This window comes from Triturus cristatus, chromosome 1_1 (genome assembly GCF_964204655.1).
Source record: "Triturus cristatus chromosome 1_1, aTriCri1.1, whole genome shotgun sequence".
In the NCBI taxonomy this organism is placed as follows: Eukaryota; Metazoa; Chordata; class Amphibia; order Caudata; family Salamandridae; genus Triturus; species Triturus cristatus.
In genome coordinates, this window is record NC_140579.1 from 558030949 (window position 1) to 558050564 (window position 19616).

Below are 19616 nucleotides of genomic sequence, written 5' to 3' on the forward strand. Positions count from 1 at the left end.
TCTGCACCCACCCCTCCTGTCTCAGGGCACTGCTGGGAGTGATAGGCACCCACCCCTCCTGTCTCAGGGCACTGCTGGGAGGACTCTGCACACACCCCTCCTATTTCACAATATGTATGCTCATGACATACACGGATGTGGGTACGCTCCATGCATTCGAGGTGGGGGTACGTGTCGTACTTACACTGTTGGGGTGGGGGTACGCTCCATGCATCCGAGGTGGGGGTACGGGTCGTACTTACACTGTTGGGGTGGGGGTACGCTCCATACGTACGCGGGTGGGGGTACGGGTCGTACTTACACTGTTGGGGTGGGGGTAGGCTCCATACGTACGCGGGTGGGGGTACGGGTCGTACTTACACTGTTGGGGTGGGGGTACGCTCCATACGTACGCGGGTGGGGGTACGGGTCGTACTTACACTGTTGGGGTGGGGGTACGCTCCATACGTACGCGGGTGGGGGTACGGGTCGTACTTACACTGTTGGGGTGGGGGTACGCTCCATACGTACGCGGGTGGGGGTACGGGTCGTACTTACACTGATGGGGTGGGGGTAGGCTCCATACGTACGCGGGTGGGGGTACGGGTCGTACTTACACTGTTGGGGTGGGGGTACGCTCCATACGTACGCGGGTGGGGGTACGGGTCGTACTTACACTGTTGGGGTGGGGGTAGGCTCCATACGTACGCGGGTGGGGGTACGGGTCGTACTTACACTGTTGGGGTGGGGGTACGCTCCATACGTACGCGGGTGGGGGTACGGGTCGTACTTACACTGTTGGGGTGGGGGTACGCTCCATGCATTCGAGGTGAGGGTACAGGTCGTACTTACACTGTTGGGGTGGGGGTACGCTCCATGCATACGGGGTGGGGGTACGGTCCGTACATATCCGTCCCCACGCTATGTGATGCTTGTGCGGCCCGTCCCCAGGCCTTTGCCACGTGGGTACGAGCCGTCCCACCATTGTTGGGGTGACGTGGGTGTGGGCGTGGTACGACTCATACCCACGCTCTTCAGGCGTGGGTACGGGACGTACCGGTCTGGTTGTGTTGCCGGTTCGCGTCGTGAAGGACTTCCGTTGTGGCGGTCGCTGGCTTAGCTGGACACGCCCCCACCCCCTCGTAGTGACCAGGGCCTGGGAGTCAGGTATGTCCAGGGCATGTGTGCTGTGTGACTTTGGTGGGGGGTTTGTGGCCTGCCCTGGTCCTGCCACCCCCCCCCTTTCCCCCCTCCCTTAGTTGTTCTGACCTTCTGCGGAGTCTGCGTCCGAACCTGTAGAGGAGGTCGACTGCTATGAGGGCCGGGATGACACGTAGGTTCGGGTCCATGTCTGTCCGTCGCGTACGGGTACTCCTTGTTCGCGTCGTCCTGTCTGTCCGTCGCGTACTGGTCCTCCTTGTTCGCGTCGTCCTGTCTGTCCGTCGCGTACTGATACTCCTTGTTCGCGTCGTCCTGTCTGTCCGTCGCGTACTGGTAGTCCTTGTTCGCATCGTCCTGATTTCCCGGCAGTTTTTGGCAGCCGGAAAATATTCACCGTGCGGGATGACGTCGGTGCGAATCGTAATTCCTGGTTCGTGAATGGCAGGCTGCGAGCGTCCCGACGTCAGGTCGGCGCTTTCCCGGATCGCATTTGTAGGTTTATTTTGTTCGGTCGGGGTTTTTTACGATTCGTACGGAAATGGTGTTTCCGTGCCAATCGTAATTCCATGTTTGTATATTTTGACGACCGGGTACGCGTCGGACGGAGAATATGCACCGTCCGACGGTTCGTACCCGGTTTTTGCAGGATCGTGATCGGCACCTTGGTGAGCCAAGTTCAAAGGTAAAGCTTAATGAGATGTTGGGGAGGGATGTAGTGAGCCATCCGGACCTTCGCACAGTTGCTCACTGCCCCAGTTGCTCACTGCACCGGATGTGCACTGCTATACTTCCTCTGACCAGAGGTGGCCAGAGGCTAGATATTAAAAGGGTCATAAACCGCACATGGTCTTCTGCCCATACCGTTACCCAGTGTGAGTGTATGTTTCGTTGAGGTCAGTAGGCGTATCTAATATAGAGGAGATAGCCCTGCAGTTTGTGTTCCTTGAGTGAGGACATTACCATATTGTGTTACATACAAAGGCTGTGCCTCAAAGAGCGCTGCGCCAGCCTTAAGAGTTGTAATTAGGCTGAATGAGTGCAGGAGACATCACTTCAATAGAAGCTGGAATTTCTCATGGATATGGGACGTTAGACCGTATTTTCCCATTCCAGGAATAGTCTGTACGAACTTGTCTGATTCTAAAAAATAAATAAATAAAAGGGTGATTTGTTAGGCACCTGAATAAAAAAGATTCACATGGCAAAAACATGAAATATCTGGGAAGGGCTGAGGTGTGGCTGCAAGTAGGAAGACATTGTTTGGGTGGCTCAGGCAGTTTCTGTGGAAGTGTGAGGGTGTGTGAGATGATTGCATTACTCATGGAGGAGGCCTCCTCATGGCATCAGCAGCCTTGACTCAGTGCCATCCAGAAATATTCTTTGGGGGCTTGGCACCATAATGGCACTAAATTAAGCTGGCACGTTTGTTTTTCTCACGTATTGTAAAATGCTTCAGTAAGAGTCGACTTATTCCTGATCTTTATAAAATGTCCTTGGTTCACTCACACAGTACAGCAGTGCAAGCGGGTCTAGCTTCCATTCACAGAGCACTGGCAGCCAAGGCACCAGCGGTGTAAGCTTTTAATGAATAGACCAGTTACAGCATAGGCAGCAGCAGTGCAAGCTTTCATGGAACAGGCACCCACAGCACAGGCAGCAGCGGGTCTAGCTTCCATTCACAGAGCACTGGCAGCCAAGGCACCAGCGGTGTAAGCTTTTAATGAATAGACCAGTTACAGCATAGGCAGCAGCAGTGCAAGCTTTCATGGAACAGGCACCCACAGCACAGGCAGCAGCGGGTCTAGCTTCCATTCACAGAGCTCTGGCAGCCAAGGCACCAGCGGTGTAAGCTTTTAATGAATAGACCAGCTACAGCATAGGCAGCAGCAGTGCAAGCTTTCATGGAACAGGCACCTACAGCACAGGCAGCAGCGGGTCTAGCTTCCATTCACAGAGCACTGGCAGCCAAGGCACCAGCGGTGTAAGCTTTTAATGAATAGACCAGTTACAGCATAGGCAGCAGCAGTGCAAGCTTTCACCGAACAGGCACCTACAGCACAGGCAGCAGCGGGTCTAGCTTCCATTCACAGAGCACTGGCAGCCAAGGCACCAGCGGTGTAAGCTTTTAATGAATAGACCAGTTACAGCATAGGCAGCAGCAGTGCAAGCTTTCATGGAACAGGCACCCACAGCACAGGCAGCAGCGGGTCTAGCTTCCATTCACAGAGCACTGGCAGCCAAGGCACCAGCGGTGTAAGCTTTTAATGAATAGACCAGTTACAGCACAGGCAGCAGCAGTGCAAGCTTTCATGGAACAGGCACCTACAGCACAGGCAGCAGCGGGTCTAGCTTCCATTCACAGAGCACTGGCAGCCAAGGCACCAGCAGTGTAAGCTTTTAATGAATAGACCAGTTACAGCATAGGCAGCAGCAGTGCAAGCTTTCGCCGAACAGGCACCTACAGCACAGGCAGCAGCGGGTCTAGCTTCCATTCACAGAGCACTGGCAGCCAAGGCACCAGCGGTGTAAGCTTTTAATGAATAGACCAGCTACAGCATAGGCAGCAGCAGTGCAAGCTTTCATGGAACAGGCACCCACAGCACAGGCAGCAGCGGGTCTAGCTTCCATTCACAGAGCACTGGCAGCCAAGGCACCAGTGGTGTAAGCTTTTAATGAATAGGCCAGTTACAGCACAGGCAGCAGCAGTGCAAGCTTTCATGGAACAGGCACCTACAGCACAGGCAGCAGCGGGTCTAGCTTCCATTCACAGAGCACTGGCAGCCAAGGCACCAGCGGTGTAAGCTTTTAATGAATAGACCAGCTACAGCATAGGCAGCAGCAGTGCAAGCTTTCATGGAACAGGCACCTACAGCACAGGCAGCAGCGGGTCTAGCTTCCTTCACAGAGCACTGGCAGCCAAGGCACCAGCGGTGTAAGCTTTTAATGAATAGACCAGTTACAGCATAGGCAGCAGCAGTGCAAGCTTTCACCGAACAGGCACCTACAGCACAGGCAGCAGCGGGTCTAGCTTCCATTCACAGAGCACTGGCAGCCAAGGCACCAGCGGTGTAAGCTTTTAATGAATAGACCAGTTACAGCATAGGCAGCAGCAGTGCAAGCTTTCACCGAACAGGCACCTACAGCACAGGCAGCAGCGGGTCTAGCTTCCATTCACAGAGCACTGGCAGCCAAGGCACCAGCGGTGTAAGCTTTTAATGACTAGACCAGCTACAGCATAGGCAACAGCAGTGCAAGCTTTCATGGAACAGGCACCTACAGCACAGGCAGCAGCGGGTCTAGCTTCCATTCACAGAGCACTGGCAGCCAAGGCACCAGCGGTGTAAGCTTTTAATGAATAGACCAGTTACAGCATAGGCAGCAGCAGTGCAAGGTTTCGCCGAACAGGCACCTACAGCACAGGCAGCAGCGGGTCTAGCTTCCATTCACAGAGCACTGGCAGCCAAGGCACCGGTGGTGTAAGCTTTTAATGAATAGACCAGCTACAGCATAGGCAGCAGCAGTGCAAGCTTTCGCCAAACAGGCACCTACAGCACAGGCAGTAGCGGGTCTAGCTTCCATTCACAGAGCACTGGCAGCCAAGGCACCAGCGGTGTAAGCTTTTAATGAATAGACCAGTTACAGCATAGGCAGCAGCAGTGCAAGCTTTCATGGAACAGGCACCTACAGCACAGGCAGCAGCGGGTCTAGCTTCCATTCACAGAGCACTGGCAGCCAAGGCACCAGCGGCGTAAGCTTTTAATGAATAGGCCAGTTACAGCATAGGCAGCAGCAGTGCAAGCTTTCATGGAACAGGCACCTACAGCACAGGCAGCAGCGGGTCTAGCTTCCTTCACAGAGCACTGGTAGCCAAGGCCCCAGCGGTGTAAGCTTTTAATGAATAGACCAGTTACAGCAGAGGCAGCAGCAGTGCAAGCTTTCATGGAACAGGCACCTACAGCACAGGCAGCAGCGGGTCTAGCTTCCATTCACAGAGCACTGGCAGCCAAGGCACCAGCGGTGTAAGCTTTTAATGAATAGACCAGCTACAGCATAGGCAGCAGCAGTGCAAGCTTTCATGGAACAGGCACCTACAGCACAGGCAGCAGCGGGTCTAGCTTCCATTCACAGAGCACTGGCAGCCAAGGCACCAGCGGTGTAAGCTTTTAATGAATAGTCCAGCTACAGCATAGGCAGCAGCAGTGCAAGCTTTCGCCGAACAGGCACCTACAGCACAGGCAGCAGCAGGTCTAGCTTCCATTCACAGAGCACTGGCAGCCAAGGCACCAGCGGTGTAAGCTTTTAATGAATAGACCAGTTACAGCATAGGCAGCAGCAGTGCAAGCTTTCATGGAACAGGCACCTACTGCACAGGCAGCAGCGGGTCTAGCTTCCATTCACAGAGCACTGGCAGCCAAGGCACCAGCGGTGTAAGCTTTTAATGAATAGACCAGTTACAGCATAGGCAGCAGCAGTGCAAGCTTTCGCCGAACAGGCACCTACAGCACAGGCAGCAGCGGGTCTAGCTTCCTTCACAGAGCACTGGCAGCCAAGGGACCAGCGGTGTAAGCTTTTAATGAATAGTCCAGTTACAGCATAGGCAACAGCAGTGCAAGCTTTCACCGAACAGGCACCTACAGCACAGGCAGCAGCGGGTCTAGCTTCCATTCACAGAGCACTGGCAGCCAAGGCACCAGCGGTGTAAGCTTTTAATGAATAGACCAGCTACAGCATAGGCAGCAGCAGTGCAAGATTTCATGGAACAGGCACCTACAGCACAGGCAGCAGCGGGTCTAGCTTCCATTCACAGAGCACTGGCAGCCAAGGCACCAGCGGTGTAAGCTTTTAATGAATAGACCAGTTACAGCATAGGCAGCAGCAGGGCAAGCTTTCATGGAACAGGCACCTACTGCACAGGCAGCAGCGGGTCTAGCTTCCATTCACAGAGCACTGGCAGCCAAGGCACCAGCGGTGTAAGCTTTTAATGAATAGACCAGTTACAGCATAGGCAGCAGCAGTGCAAGCTTTCGCCGAACAGGCACCCACAGCACAGGCAGCAGCGGGTCTAGCTTCCTTCACAGAGCACTGGCAGCCAAGGGACCAGCGGTGTAAGCTTTTAATGAATAGTCCAGTTACAGCATAGGCAACAGCAGTGCAAGCTTTCACCGAACAGGCACCTACAGCACAGGCAGCAGCGGGTCTAGCTTCCATTCACAGAGCACTGGCAGCCAAGGCACCAGCGGTGTAAGCTTTTAATGAATAGACCAGCTACAGCATAGGCAGCAGCAGTGCAAGATTTTATGGAACAGGCACCTACAGCACAGGCAGCAGCGGGTCTAGCTTCCATTCACAGAGCACTGGCAGCCAAGGCACCAGCGGTGTAAGCTTTTAATGAATAGACCAGCTACAGCATAGGCAACAGCAGTGCAAGCTTTCATGGAACAGGCACCTACAGCACAGGCAGCAGCGGGTCTAGCTTCCATTCACAGAGCACTGGCAGCCAAGGCACCAGCGGTGTAAGCTTTTAATGAATAGTCCAGTTACAGCATAGGCAGCAGCAGTGCAAGCTTTCGCCGAACAGGCACCTACAGCACAGGCAGCAGCGGGTCTAGCTTCCATTCACAGAGCACTGGCAGCCAAGGCACCAGCGGTGTAAGCTTTTAATGAATAGACCAGCTAGAGCTTAGGCAGCAGCAGTGCAAGCTTTCATGGAACAGGCACCTACAGCACAGGCAGCAGCGGGTCTAGCTTCCTTCACAGAGCACTGGCAGCCAAGGCACCAGCGGTGTAAGCTTTTAATGAATAGACCATGTTAGACCCGGCCCTCGTAACATAGTCAGACCTGACCCCTGCACCTCACACCAGCCCCGAGCCCACGGCCTAGCCGATCCTTCCCACCAGAACACACACACCCGACCCGGACTTCCCCCGTCCGTGGCCTTCCTCCTTCGGCCACCCCGGGCCAGCGTGCCCACTTCATGCACCAAGATGGCCGCCCGGCCCCAGCGCGACCCTGGCCTAGAGGCGCCACTCCGGCTGGAGGACATCGCGCTCCCCTTGGGATGAGAAAGGGAGGAGCAGTTTCCATCACACCTCTGCGCTTCCCTGGGAAGGTGGGTTTCGATCCACCCGCCGGCCTCCCCGAGGGCTGGCTCCACGCCTGCTGGGTGTCTGGGGCTCCTCCCGACCCGGCCCTGAAAGGATCAAAGGACAATGGCAGGAAACCCCCAACAAGCGACCCCCAGGTGACAAGACCCCTGCCTGCACAGACTCCGGACATCAAAGAGGAGTCGCCCTATAACAAGGGGTGCTCTGGGACTGTCCGGCAGATTCGCCTTGGAACACCTGAGCCCTGCTGAGTGACTCGCGGCTCCCCTGAAGATCGTAAGACCTCCGACCTTGTGCCTGAGCCCTGCTGAGTGACTCGCGGCTCCCTGAAGATCGTAAGACCTCTGAACTTGTGCTTGAGCCCTGCTGAGTGACTCGCGGCTCCCTGAAGATCGTAAGACCTCCGAACTTGTGCTTGAGCCCTGCTGAGTGACTCGCGGCTCCCTGAAGATCCTAAGGCCTCCGAACTTATACTCGAGCCTGCCGAGTGACTCGCGGCTCCCACAGACTCTCTTGGTCCCGCCGGACCCCACGACGACAAGCGTATCCCCCAGCTCGAGGATTGTGAGCTGTGCGCCGGGTACGCTTCTGCATTTGATTCTTATCCCCAAAGACTGTCCCGCTACCTCCTAACCCCCCTCCAAGACTTTGTGAGCCCGCGCTCTACTTGTATATATTTTGCCTTGCTGATCATAAAGATCCCACAACTCCGATCTGATAAAGATTTGCTCTTAAGAACTTCTCGTGTACTGTCTCTCTGTCGTGTGGTGCCGAGTGTACGATCCTAGATACGAGGTTCCTCCCCTGAGGAGTCTCCCGCCAGTGCCCGGCTACGATACCTTGAGGGTGGGTCTCAGGGCGGTCGCCTTCTAACATTGGTGGCAAGCGACGGGATTCGGGCCCATAATCTAGAGATCGTACCGTGAATGGCTGACGCACTACCGACAAAGATGGCAGAAGGAAACGCCGCGGTTCTCATAGAAGACGACGCCAGTACCGTGTTCCAGGTGGAACAGCTGGAAGAGTACACTCACAAAGAACTAAAGCAATTCTGCAAGGAACTCAGAATCGCTACCACTGGTCTCAACACCAAAGAAGATATGCAAAAGGCACTGAAAGCTTGGGTAGATTCTGGAGCCTCCCGCCCAGAAGGAGCGGGGGAGCCCCACGACAAAGCTGGACCCTCCCAAGGAGAACGCAGCAGCAACCAGGTGCGAGGCTTCGTACCAGACGGGGGCCTATCCCCGGAGGAACTCGCAGACAGAGAAAAAAGTCGCCATCACGAGCTCGAATTAGCCAAACTCAAAATTGAGGGCGAGTTGAAATTAGCCGAGAAAAAGCTAGCAGTAGAACAGTTGCGAGTACAAGGAGAACTAGAAGAGAAGAAACTCCAACGAGAACACGAGGGAAGGAGACTTCAACTGGAACATGAACGCAGCTTGAAGGAAATAGAACTGAAAGCAAGAAGCGAAGAAGCGCGGCCCCCGGGGAACCGGGAGGCGGCCGCCCCGACGGAGCAGAAGGTCCACATCCCCAAGGATGTGGTCAAAGAATATTACAAAAATGATGACATTCAGCAGTGGTTCCGGGCCTACGAGGTCGCCATGACCTCCCATCGGGTCCCACAGAAGGATTGGGGGGCTGGGTTATGGGGACGATTCCTGAGCGAAGGGAGAGACACCCTGCTCGACCTACCCACCTCCATGCAGACCTCCTATGAACACATGAAAGCGGCCCTCCTCACTAGGTACGGCCTCACCCCGGAGATGTACCGCCAGCAGTTCCGGGACTGCAGGAAGATCCCGGGTACCACCTGGGTGGAATATGTGAATTTCTTCAGCCGCGCCTTCGATGGGTGGATCAAGGGCAGCAAGGTAACCACCCTGGAAGAACTAACCGACCTTATGTTGTGGGAGCACCTGGCTGCCAACTGCTTTGTGGAACTACGCCAGCATCTGCTCGACAGCAAGCTCACGGACCCGAGGAAGCTGGCTGTCGAGGCGGATCGCTGGACCAACACCCGGGTCTCCCGGGGCCCTGTAGGAGAGTACCCCCGAGCCAGTCAGGGACCACCCCGCCAGAGAGGGGGGGGAAACCAGGGAGGGCAGAGAGAGTCCCAGGCTAGTCCCCCGAAGTCCCAATCTCCACCTTTCCCGGCACCCCCACCAGCTGTATCCGGCCCCCCCCTGAGACGGGGGCACCGGGTAACCATCACTTGTTTCCGTTGCCAGAAGCCCGGGCATTACGCCAACGACCCTGAATGCCCCATGGCCCCACGCACCACCCAGGCCGCACCCCCCGCTAGACAGATAGCCAATGTAGCCCTGGGGGAGGAGGTTGAGGAGGCCGAGGAGTGGGAACCCGCCGCTATGGCCCTAGTATCCTTAGGAGATAGAGAGATGGTCCCTGGGAGCCTCCTGCCCTCTAACACAAAGAAATATGGGCAGCTCGTAACGATCAATGGCCACCAAGTAGAAGCCCTCCGTGACACAGGGGCCAGCATCACCGGGGTCCTCAGCCACTTAGTCCACGAAGACCAGGTCCTCCCCAACGTATTTTGCCCTGTCATTTCAGCCGACAACACAGAAAGCCTATGTAAGGTAGCCCTGGTGCCCTTTGAGTGGGGAGGGGTGGTCGGCAAACTGAAGGTCGCAGTGAGAACCTCCCAGCCCGTCGACTGTCTCCTGGGGAACGACCTGGAAAGTTCCCCCTGGGGACAAGTTGAGCGCAAGACCCACCTAGGGATGATGGTCCTCCCTGAGTGGGTGTGCGCCACCACTCGATCCATGGCGGCTCGACTGACCCTCCTGAGGCACGTCGACGACGCCCCGGCCCCTGAAGATGGGATGGTCCCGGCCGAGGGTCCCCACATCCCCCCACCAGAAGAGTCCATCGCCAGTGACGAACCCCCGCCTTCCGACTCCACCCCAGACACCGAGTTAGGCGATCTGCCCGAATTAGCCCAGTGGCGCCACGAGGGGGGCCCCTCCCGAGAGGAGTTCTGCCGAGAGCAGGCTACCTGTCCCTCCCTGGTCGGGCCCCGGCAGCAGGCAGAGGCCCAGGCCACAGGCGACCAGACGGGGACGCACCGGGTATACTGGGAGAATGACCTTTTGTACAGCGAACAGAAGTCGGTGGAGCTAGGGTCCGGCCGGGTGCTGGTGGTACCCCTACGCTTCCGAACCCTCCTCCTGGGCTTGGCCCACGACGTTCCCCTCGCAGGCCACTTGGGTCAGGACAAAACATACAGTCGCCTCGTGACTCACTTCTACTGGCCCAGAATGAAAGCGGATGTGGGAGCCCACTGCAAGTCCTGTCCCACGTGCCAGGCCAGTGGGAAGAGTGGAGGGAAGCGCAAGGCTCCCCTCCAACCCTTCCCTGTCGTCAGTACCCCTTTTGAGCGGGTCGGGATCGACATTGTAGGACCTCTGGACCCCCCAACTTCCCAGGGGCACCGGTTCATCCTCGTCCTGGTGGACCATGCCACCCGTTACCCTGAGTCCATCCCCCTGCGTACCGTCACAGCCCCCGTGCTGGGCCGGGCGTTGATGGGAATCTTCTCCCGCATGGGTTTTCCCCGCGAGGTCGTGAGCGATCGCGGTACCAACTTTATCTCCCGATACATGAGGTCCTTATGGCAACAGTGCGGGGTGTCCTACAAGTTCACCACCCCGTACCACCCCCAAGGAAACGGCCTGGTGGAGCGGTTTAACCGGACTCTGAAGGGGATGATCGCGGGCCTGGAAGAGCCCCTCCGGCGTAAGTGGGACCTCCTGCTCCCCTGCCTCCTATTCGCATACCGAGAGGTTCCCCAGAAATCCTTGGGTTTCAGCCCATTTGAGTTACTCTACGGGCACCCCGTCAGGGGGCCCCTCAGCCTGGTCAAGGAAGAGTGGGAGGCGGCGCCCCGAGGCCCCCCCCGAGACGTGTTCCGTTACGTCCTGACCCTCCGAAATAAGACTAGGAGGTTCCGGGAGATGGCAGAGGCCAACCTGGAGGCGAGTCAGGAGGAGATGAAGCGCTGGTACGACCAGAACGCCGCGCTAGTCGAGTTTCAGCCGGGCCAGCTGGTGTGGGTCATGGCCCCCGTGAAACCCTGCGCTCTCCAGGATAAATGGACCGGGCCCTTCAAAGTAGTTGAGCGGAAGAGCCCGGTCACGTACTTGGTAGACGTCCAGTCACCCCGGGACCCCCTCCGGGTCCTCCACGTGAACCGCCTCAAGCCCCACTTTGTGCGGACGGAGCTGAGCCTCCTACTGGCCACTGACGACGGGTCCGAAGAAGAGTCAGATCCTCTCCCTGATCTTCTGTGCACCAAGGAGAAGGACGGCTCCGTAGAGGGAGTGAACCTCTCCCCGTCTCTCACTCCCCAGCAACGTGAGGATTGCCGCCAGCTCCTAGGGCAGTTTCCGGACCTTTTCTCCTTGGTCCCCAAGGTCACCGACTGGTGTGTCCATGATGTGGATACCGGGGACAGCCCACCAGTAAGACACCGAGCCTACCGAGTCCCTGATCGGGTCCGGTCCTGTATCCAAGCCGAAGTCTCAAAAATGTTGACCCTAGGCATGATCGAACCCTCAGACAGCCCCTGGGCCAGCCCCGTAGTCCTGGTCCCAAAAGCAGCTGCCCCCGGGGTCGCCCCAGAACTCCGCTTCTGCGTGGACTACCGGGGACTCAATGAAGTCACCCGAGCCAATGCCCACCCCATTCCCCGAGCCGACGAGCTCATTGACCGGCTCGGGGCTGCTCGGTTCCTCAGCACCTTCGATCTCACCTGTGGCTACTGGCAAATTGCGCTCACAGAGGGAGCCAAGGAGCGGTCCGCCTTCTCCACCCCGGATGGGCACTATCGCTTTCGCGTGATGCCTTTCGGGATGAAAAATGCCCCGGCCACCTTCCAGCGAATGGTAAATAGAGTCCTGGCCGGGCTGGAAAAATTCAGCGCTGCATATCTCGACGATATTGCAGTTTTTAGTTCCGAATGGAGTGAACACCTCCAGCACCTCCGGAGGGTGCTAACCGCCCTACGCCAGGCGGGCCTCACCGTGAAAGCCAGCAAATGCCAGATTGGGCAAGGTTCGGTAACCTACCTGGGGCACCAGGTCGGAAGCGGGCAGGTCGCCCCTCTACAGCCCAAAATCGACGCCATCCTAGCCTGGGAACCCCCCACTACCCAAACAGAGGTCCGAGCCTTTCTGGGCCTCACGGGCTACTACCGGAGATTCATCCGGAATTACGGCAGCCTGGTCGATCCCCTCACGGGACTTACGTCCCAGAAACAGCACAAGAAGGTACAGTGGTCCCCTGCCTGCCAAGAGGCGTTCAATGCCCTGAAAACGGCCATGTGTACGGCCCCCGTCCTCCAGGCCCCCGACTACTCCAAAGAGTTTGTGGTACAAACTGATGCCTCCGAGCATGGCATCGGGGCAGTCCTCTCCCAGGTAAATGACCAGGGTCTAGACCAGCCCGTGGCCTTCCTCAGCCGAAGGCTGTTGCCCCGGGAACAGAGATGGAGTACCATCGAGCGCGAGGCGTTCGCCGTAGTCTGGGCCCTCAAGAAACTACGCCCTTACCTGTTCGGCACCCATTTCAGGGTCCAAACCGATCATCGCCCCTTGCGATGGCTCATGCAGATGCGAGGAGAAAACCCCAAGCTTCTGCGGTGGTCAATCTCCCTCCAGGGGATGGATTTCACCGTGGAACATCGCCCTGGTACGGACCACGCCAACGCCGATGGCCTCTCCCGATTCTTCCGCCTCAGCGAAGAGAACCCCCAAGAAGATGGGTAGTTCTCTCCGGCTTTCAGCTGGGGGGGACGCGTGTTAGACCCGGCCCTCGTAACATAGTCAGACCTGACCCCTGCACCTCACACCAGCCCCGAGCCCACGGCCTAGCCGATCCTTCCCACCAGAACACACACACCCGACCCGGACTTCCCCCGTCCGTGGCCTTCCTCCTTCGGCCACCCCGGGCCAGCGTGCCCACTTCATGCACCAAGATGGCCGCCCGGCCCCAGCGCGACCCTGGCCTAGAGGCGCCACTCCGGCTGGAGGACATCACGCTCCCCTTGGGATGAGAAAGGGAGGAGCAGTTTCCATCACACCTCTGCGCTTCCCTGGGAAGGTGGGTTTCGATCGACCCGCCGGCCTCCCCGAGGGCTGGCTCCACGCCTGCTGGGTGTCTGGGGCTCCTCCCGACCCGGCCCTGAAAGGATCAAAGGACAATGGCAGGAAACCCCCAACAAGCGACCCCCAGGTGACAAGACCCCTGCCTGCACAGACTCCGGACATCAAAGAGGAGTCGCCCTATAACAAGGGGTGCTCTGGGACTGTCCGGCAGATTCGCCTTGGAACACCTGAGCCCTGCTGAGTGACTCGCGGCTCCCCTGAAGATCGTAAGACCTCCGACCTTGTGCCTGAGCCCTGCTGAGTGACTCGCGGCTCCCTGAAGATCGTAAGACCTCCGAACTTGTGCTTGAGCCCTGCTGAGTGACTCGCGGCTCCCTGAAGATCGTAAGACCTCCGAACTTGTGCTTGAGCCCTGCTGAGTGACTCGCGGCTCCCTGAAGATCGTAAGGCCTCCGAACTTATACTCGAGCCTGCCGAGTGACTCGCGGCTCCCACAGACTCTCTTGGTCCCGCCGGACCCCACGACGACAAGCGTATCCCCCAGCTCGAGGATTGTGAGCTGTGCGCCGGGTACGCTCCTGCATTTGATTCTTATCCCCAAAGACTGTCCCGCTACCTCCTAACCCCCCTCCAAGACTTTGTGAGCCCGCGCTCTACTTGTATATATTTTGCCTTGCTGATCATATAGATCCCACAACTCCGATCTGATAAAGATTTGCTCTTAAGAACTTCTCGTGTACTGTCTCTCTGTCGTGTGGTGCCGAGTGTACGATCCTAGATACGAGGTTCCTCCCCTGAGGAGTCTCCCGCCAGTGCCCGGCTACGATACCTCGAGGGTGGGTCTCAGGGCAGTCAGGGCCCCTTCCGGGCCCCTCTGAGGTCGCCTTCTAACAGACCAGTTACAGCATAGGCAGCAGCAGTGCAAGCTTTCATGGAACAGGCACCTACAGCACAGGCAGCAGCGGGTCTAGCTTCCATTCACAGAGCACTGGCAGCCAAGGCACCAGCGGTGTAAGCTTTTAATGAATAGACCAGTTACAGCATAGGCAGCAGCAGTGCAAGCTTTCATGGAACAGGCACCTACAGCACAGGCAGCAGCGGGTCTAGCTTCCATTCACAGAGCACTGGCAGCCAAGGCACCAGCGGTGTAAGCTTTTAATGAATAGACCAGCTACAGCATAGGCAGCAGCAGTGCAAGCTTTCATGGAACAGGCACCTATAGCACAGGCAGCAGCGGGTCTTGCTTCCATTCACAGAGCACTGGCAGCCAAGGCACCAGCTGTGTAAGCTTTTAATGGATAGACCAGTTACAGCATAGGCAGCAGCAGTGCAAGCTTTCATGGAACAGGCACCTACAGCACAGGCAGCAGCGGGTCTAGCTTCCATTCACAGAGCACTGGCAGCCAAGGCACCAGCGGTGTAAGCTTTTAATGAATAGACCAGCTACAGCATAGGCAGCAGCAGTGCAAGCTTTCATGGAACAGGCACCTACAGCACAGGCAGCAGCGGGTCTAGCTTCCATTCACAGAGCACTGGTAGCCAAGGCACCAGCGGTGTAAGCTTTTAATGAATAGACCAGCTACAGCATAGGCCGCAGCAGTGCAAGCTTTCATGGAACAGGCACCTACAGCACAGGCAGCAGCGGGTCTAGCTTCCATTCACAGAGCACTGGCAGCCAAGGCACCAGCGGTGTAAGCTTTTAATGAATAGACCAGCTACAGCATAGGCAGCAGCAGTGCAAGCTTTCATGGAACAGGCACCCACAGCACAGGCAGCAGCGGGTCTAGCTTCCATTCACAGAGCACTGGTAGCCAAGGCACCAGCGGTGTAAGCTTTTAATGAATAGACCAGCTACAGCATAGGCCGCAGCAGTGCAAGCTTTCATGGAACAGGCACCTACAGCACAGGCAGCAGCGGGTCTAGCTTCCATTCACAGAGCACTGGCAGCCAAGGCACCAGCGGTGTAAGCTTTTAATGAATAGACCAGTTACAGCATAGGCAGCAGCAGTGCAAGCTTTTATGGAACAGGCACCTACAGCACAGGCAGCAGCGGGTCTAGCTTCCATTCACAGAGCACTGGCAGCCAAGGCACCAGCGGTGTAAGCTTTTAATGAATAGACCAGCTACAGCATAGGCAGCAGCAGTGCAAGCTTTCATGGAACAGGCACCTACAGCACAGGCAGCAGCGGGTCTAGCTTCCATTCACAGAGCACTGGCAGCCAAGGCACCAGCGGTGTAAGCTTTTAATGAATAGACCAGTTACAGCATAGGCAGCAGCAGTGCACGCTTTCATGGAACAGGCACTTACAATACAGGCAGCAGCGGGTCTAGCTTCCATTCACAGAGCACTGGCAGCCAAGGCACCAGCGGTGTAAGCTTTTAATGAATAGGCCAGTTACAGCATAGGCAGCAGCAGTGCAAGCTTTCATGGAACAGGCACCTACAGCACAGGCAGCAGCGGGTCTAGCTTCCATTCACAGAGCACTGGTAGCCAAGGCACCAGCGGTGTAAGCTTTTAATGAATAGACCAGCTACAGCATAGGCCGCAGCAGTGCAAGCTTTCATGGAACAGGCACCTACAGCACAGGCAGCAGCGGGTCTAGCTTCCATTCACAGAGCACTGGCAGCCAAGGCACCAGCGGTGTAAGCTTTTAATGAATAGACCAGTTACAGCATAGGCAACAGCAGTGCAAGCTTTCGCCGAACAGGCACCTACAGCACAGGCAGCAGCGGGTCTAGCTTCCATTCACAGAGAACTGGCAGCCAAGGCACCAGCGGTGTAAGCTTTTAATGAATAGACCAGTTACAGCATAGGCAGCAGCAGTGCAAGCTTTCACCGAACAGGCACCTACAACACAGGCAGCAGCGGGTCTAGCTTCCATTCACAGAGCACTGGCAGCCAAGGCACCAGCGGTGTAAGCTTTTAATGGATAGACCAGCTACAGCACAGGCAGCAGCAGTGCAAGCTTTCATGGAACAGGCACCTACAGCACAGGCAGCAGCGGGTCTAGCTTCCATTCACAGAGCACTGGCAGCCAAGGCACCAGCGGTGTAAGCTTTTAATGAATAGACCAGCTACAGCATAGGCAGCAGCAGTGCAAGCTTTCGCCGAACAGGCACCTACAGCACAGGCAGCAGCGGGTCTAGCTTCCATTCACAGAGCACTGGCAGCCAAGGCACCAGTGGTGTAAGCTTTTAATGAATAGGCCAGTTACAGCACAGGCAGCAGCAGTGCAAGCTTTCATGGAACAGGCACCTACAGCACAGGCAGCAGCGGGTCTAGCTTCCATTCACAGAGCACTGGCAGCCAAGGCACCAGCGGTGTAAGCTTTTAATGAATAGACCAGCTACAGCATAGGCAGCAGCAGTGCAAGCTTTCATGGAACAGGCACCTACAGCACAGGCAGCAGCGGGTCTAGCTTCCTTCACAGAGCACTGGCAGCCAAGGCACCAGCGGTGTAAGCTTTTAATGAATAGACCAGTTACAGCATAGGCAGCAGCAGTGCAAGCTTTCACCGAACAGGCACCTACAGCACAGGCAGCAGCGGGTCTAGCTTCCATTCACAGAGCACTGGCAGCCAAGGCACCAGCGGTGTAAGCTTTTAATGAATAGACCAGTTACAGCATAGGCAGCAGCAGTGCAAGCTTTCACCGAACAGGCACCTACAGCACAGGCAGCAGCGGGTCTAGCTTCCATTCACAGAGCACTGGCAGCCAAGGCACCAGCGGTGTAAGCTTTTAATGACTAGACCAGCTACAGCATAGGCAACAGCAGTGCAAGCTTTCATGGAACAGGCACCTACAGCACAGGCAGCAGCGGGTCTAGCTTCCATTCACAGAGCACTGGCAGCCAAGGCACCAGCGGTGTAAGCTTTTAATGAATAGACCAGTTACAGCATAGGCAGCAGCAGTGCAAGGTTTCGCCGAACAGGCACCTACAGCACAGGCAGCAGCGGGTCTAGCTTCCATTCACAGAGCACTGGCAGCCAAGGCACCGGTGGTGTAAGCTTTTAATGAATAGACCAGCTACAGCATAGGCAGCAGCAGTGCAAGCTTTCGCCAAACAGGCACCTACAGCACAGGCAGTAGCGGGTCTAGCTTCCATTCACAGAGCACTGGCAGCCAAGGCACCAGCGGTGTAAGCTTTTAATGAATAGACCAGTTACAGCATAGGCAGCAGCAGTGCAAGCTTTCATGGAACAGGCACCTACAGCACAGGCAGCAGCGGGTCTAGCTTCCATTCACAGAGCACTGGCAGCCAAGGCACCAGCGGCGTAAGCTTTTAATGAATAGGCCAGTTACAGCATAGGCAGCAGCAGTGCAAGCTTTCATGGAACAGGCACCTACAGCACAGGCAGCAGCGGGTCTAGCTTCCTTCACAGAGCACTGGTAGCCAAGGCCCCAGCGGTGTAAGCTTTTAATGAATAGACCAGTTACAGCATAGGCAGCAGCAGTGCAAGCTTTCATGGAACAGGCACCTACAGCACAGGCAGCAGCGGGTCTAGCTTCCATTCACAGAGCACTGGCAGCCAAGGCACCAGCGGTGTAAGCTTTTAATGAATAGACCAGCTACAGCATAGGCAGCAGCAGTGCAAGCTTTCATGGAACAGGCACCTACAGCACAGGCAGCAGCGGGTCTAGCTTCCATTCACAGAGCACTGGCAGCCAAGGCACCAGCGGTGTAAGCTTTTAATGAATAGTCCAGCTACAGCATAGGCAGCAGCAGTGCAAGCTTTCGCCGAACAGGCACCTACAGCACAGGCAGCAGCAGGTCTAGCTTCCATTCACAGAGCACTGGCAGCCAAGGCACCAGCGGTGTAAGCTTTTAATGAATAGACCAGTTACAGCATAGGCAGCAGCAGTGCAAGCTTTCATGGAACAGGCACCTACTGCACAGGCAGCAGCGGGTCTAGCTTCCATTCACAGAGCACTGGCAGCCAAGGCACCAGCGGTGTAAGCTTTTAATGAATAGACCAGTTACAGCATAGGCAGCAGCAGTGCAAGCTTTCGCCGAACAGGCACCTACAGCACAGGCAGCAGCGGGTCTAGCTTCCTTCACAGAGCACTGGCAGCCAAGGGACCAGCGGTGTAAGCTTTTAATGAATAGTCCAGTTACAGCATAGGCAACAGCAGTGCAAGCTTTCACCGAACAGGCACCTACAGCACAGGCAGCAGCGGGTCTAGCTTCCATTCACAGAGCACTGGCAGCCAAGGCACCAGCGGTGTAAGCTTTTAATGAATAGACCAGCTACAGCATAGGCAGCAGCAGTGCAAGATTTCATGGAACAGGCACCTACAGCACAGGCAGCAGCGGGTCTAGCTTCCATTCACAGAGCACTGGCAGCCAAGGCACCAGCGGTGTAAGCTTTTAATGAATAGACCAGTTACAGCATAGGCAGCAGCAGGGCAAGCTTTCATGGAACAGGCACCTACTGCACAGGCAGCAGCGGGTCTAGCTTCCATTCACAGAGCACTGGCAGCCAAGGCACCAGCGGTGTAAGCTTTTAATGAATAGACCAGTTACAGCATAGGCAGCAGCAGTGCAAGCTTTCGCCGAACAGGCACCCACAGCACAGGCAGCAGCGGGTCTAGCTTCCTTCACAGAGCACTGGCAGCCAAGGGACCAGCGGTGTAAGCTTTTAATGAATAGTCCAGTTACAGCATAGGCAACAGCAGTGCAAGCTTTCACCGAACAGGCACCTACAGCACAGGCAGCAGCGGGTCTAGCTTCCATTCACAGAGCACTGGCAGCCAAGGCACCAGCGGTGTAAGCTTTTAATGAATAGACCAGTTACAGCATAGGCAGCAGCAGTGCAAGCTTTCGCCGAACAGGCACCTACAGCACAGGCAGCAGCGGGTCTAGCTTCCATTCACAGAGCACTGGCAGCCAAGGCACCAGCGGTGTAAGCTTTTAATGAATAGACCAGCTAGAGCTTAGGCAGCAGCAGTGCAAGCTTTCATGGAACAGGCACCTACAGCACAGGCAGCAGCGGGTCTAGCTTCCATTCACAGAGCACTGGCAGCCAAGGCACCAGCGGTGTAAGCTTTTAATGAATAGACCAGCTAGAGCTTAGGCAGCAGCAGTGCAAGCTTTCATGGAACAGGCACCTACAGCACAGGCAGCAGCGGGTCTAGCTTCCTTCACAGAGCACTGGCAGCCAAGGCACCAGCGGTGTAAGCTTTTAATGAATAGACCATGTTAGACCCGGCCCTCGTAACATAGTCAGACCTGACCCCTGCACC

General features: G+C 56.4%; 1 long non-coding RNA gene across 1 annotated transcript in view; it reads right to left on the minus strand.

The window, feature by feature from the left end:
• LOC146870615 (uncharacterized) overlaps nt 1–19616 on the minus strand; it is a 466635-nt gene that overhangs the window by 229495 nt on the left and 217524 nt on the right. The window lies entirely within an intron of this gene.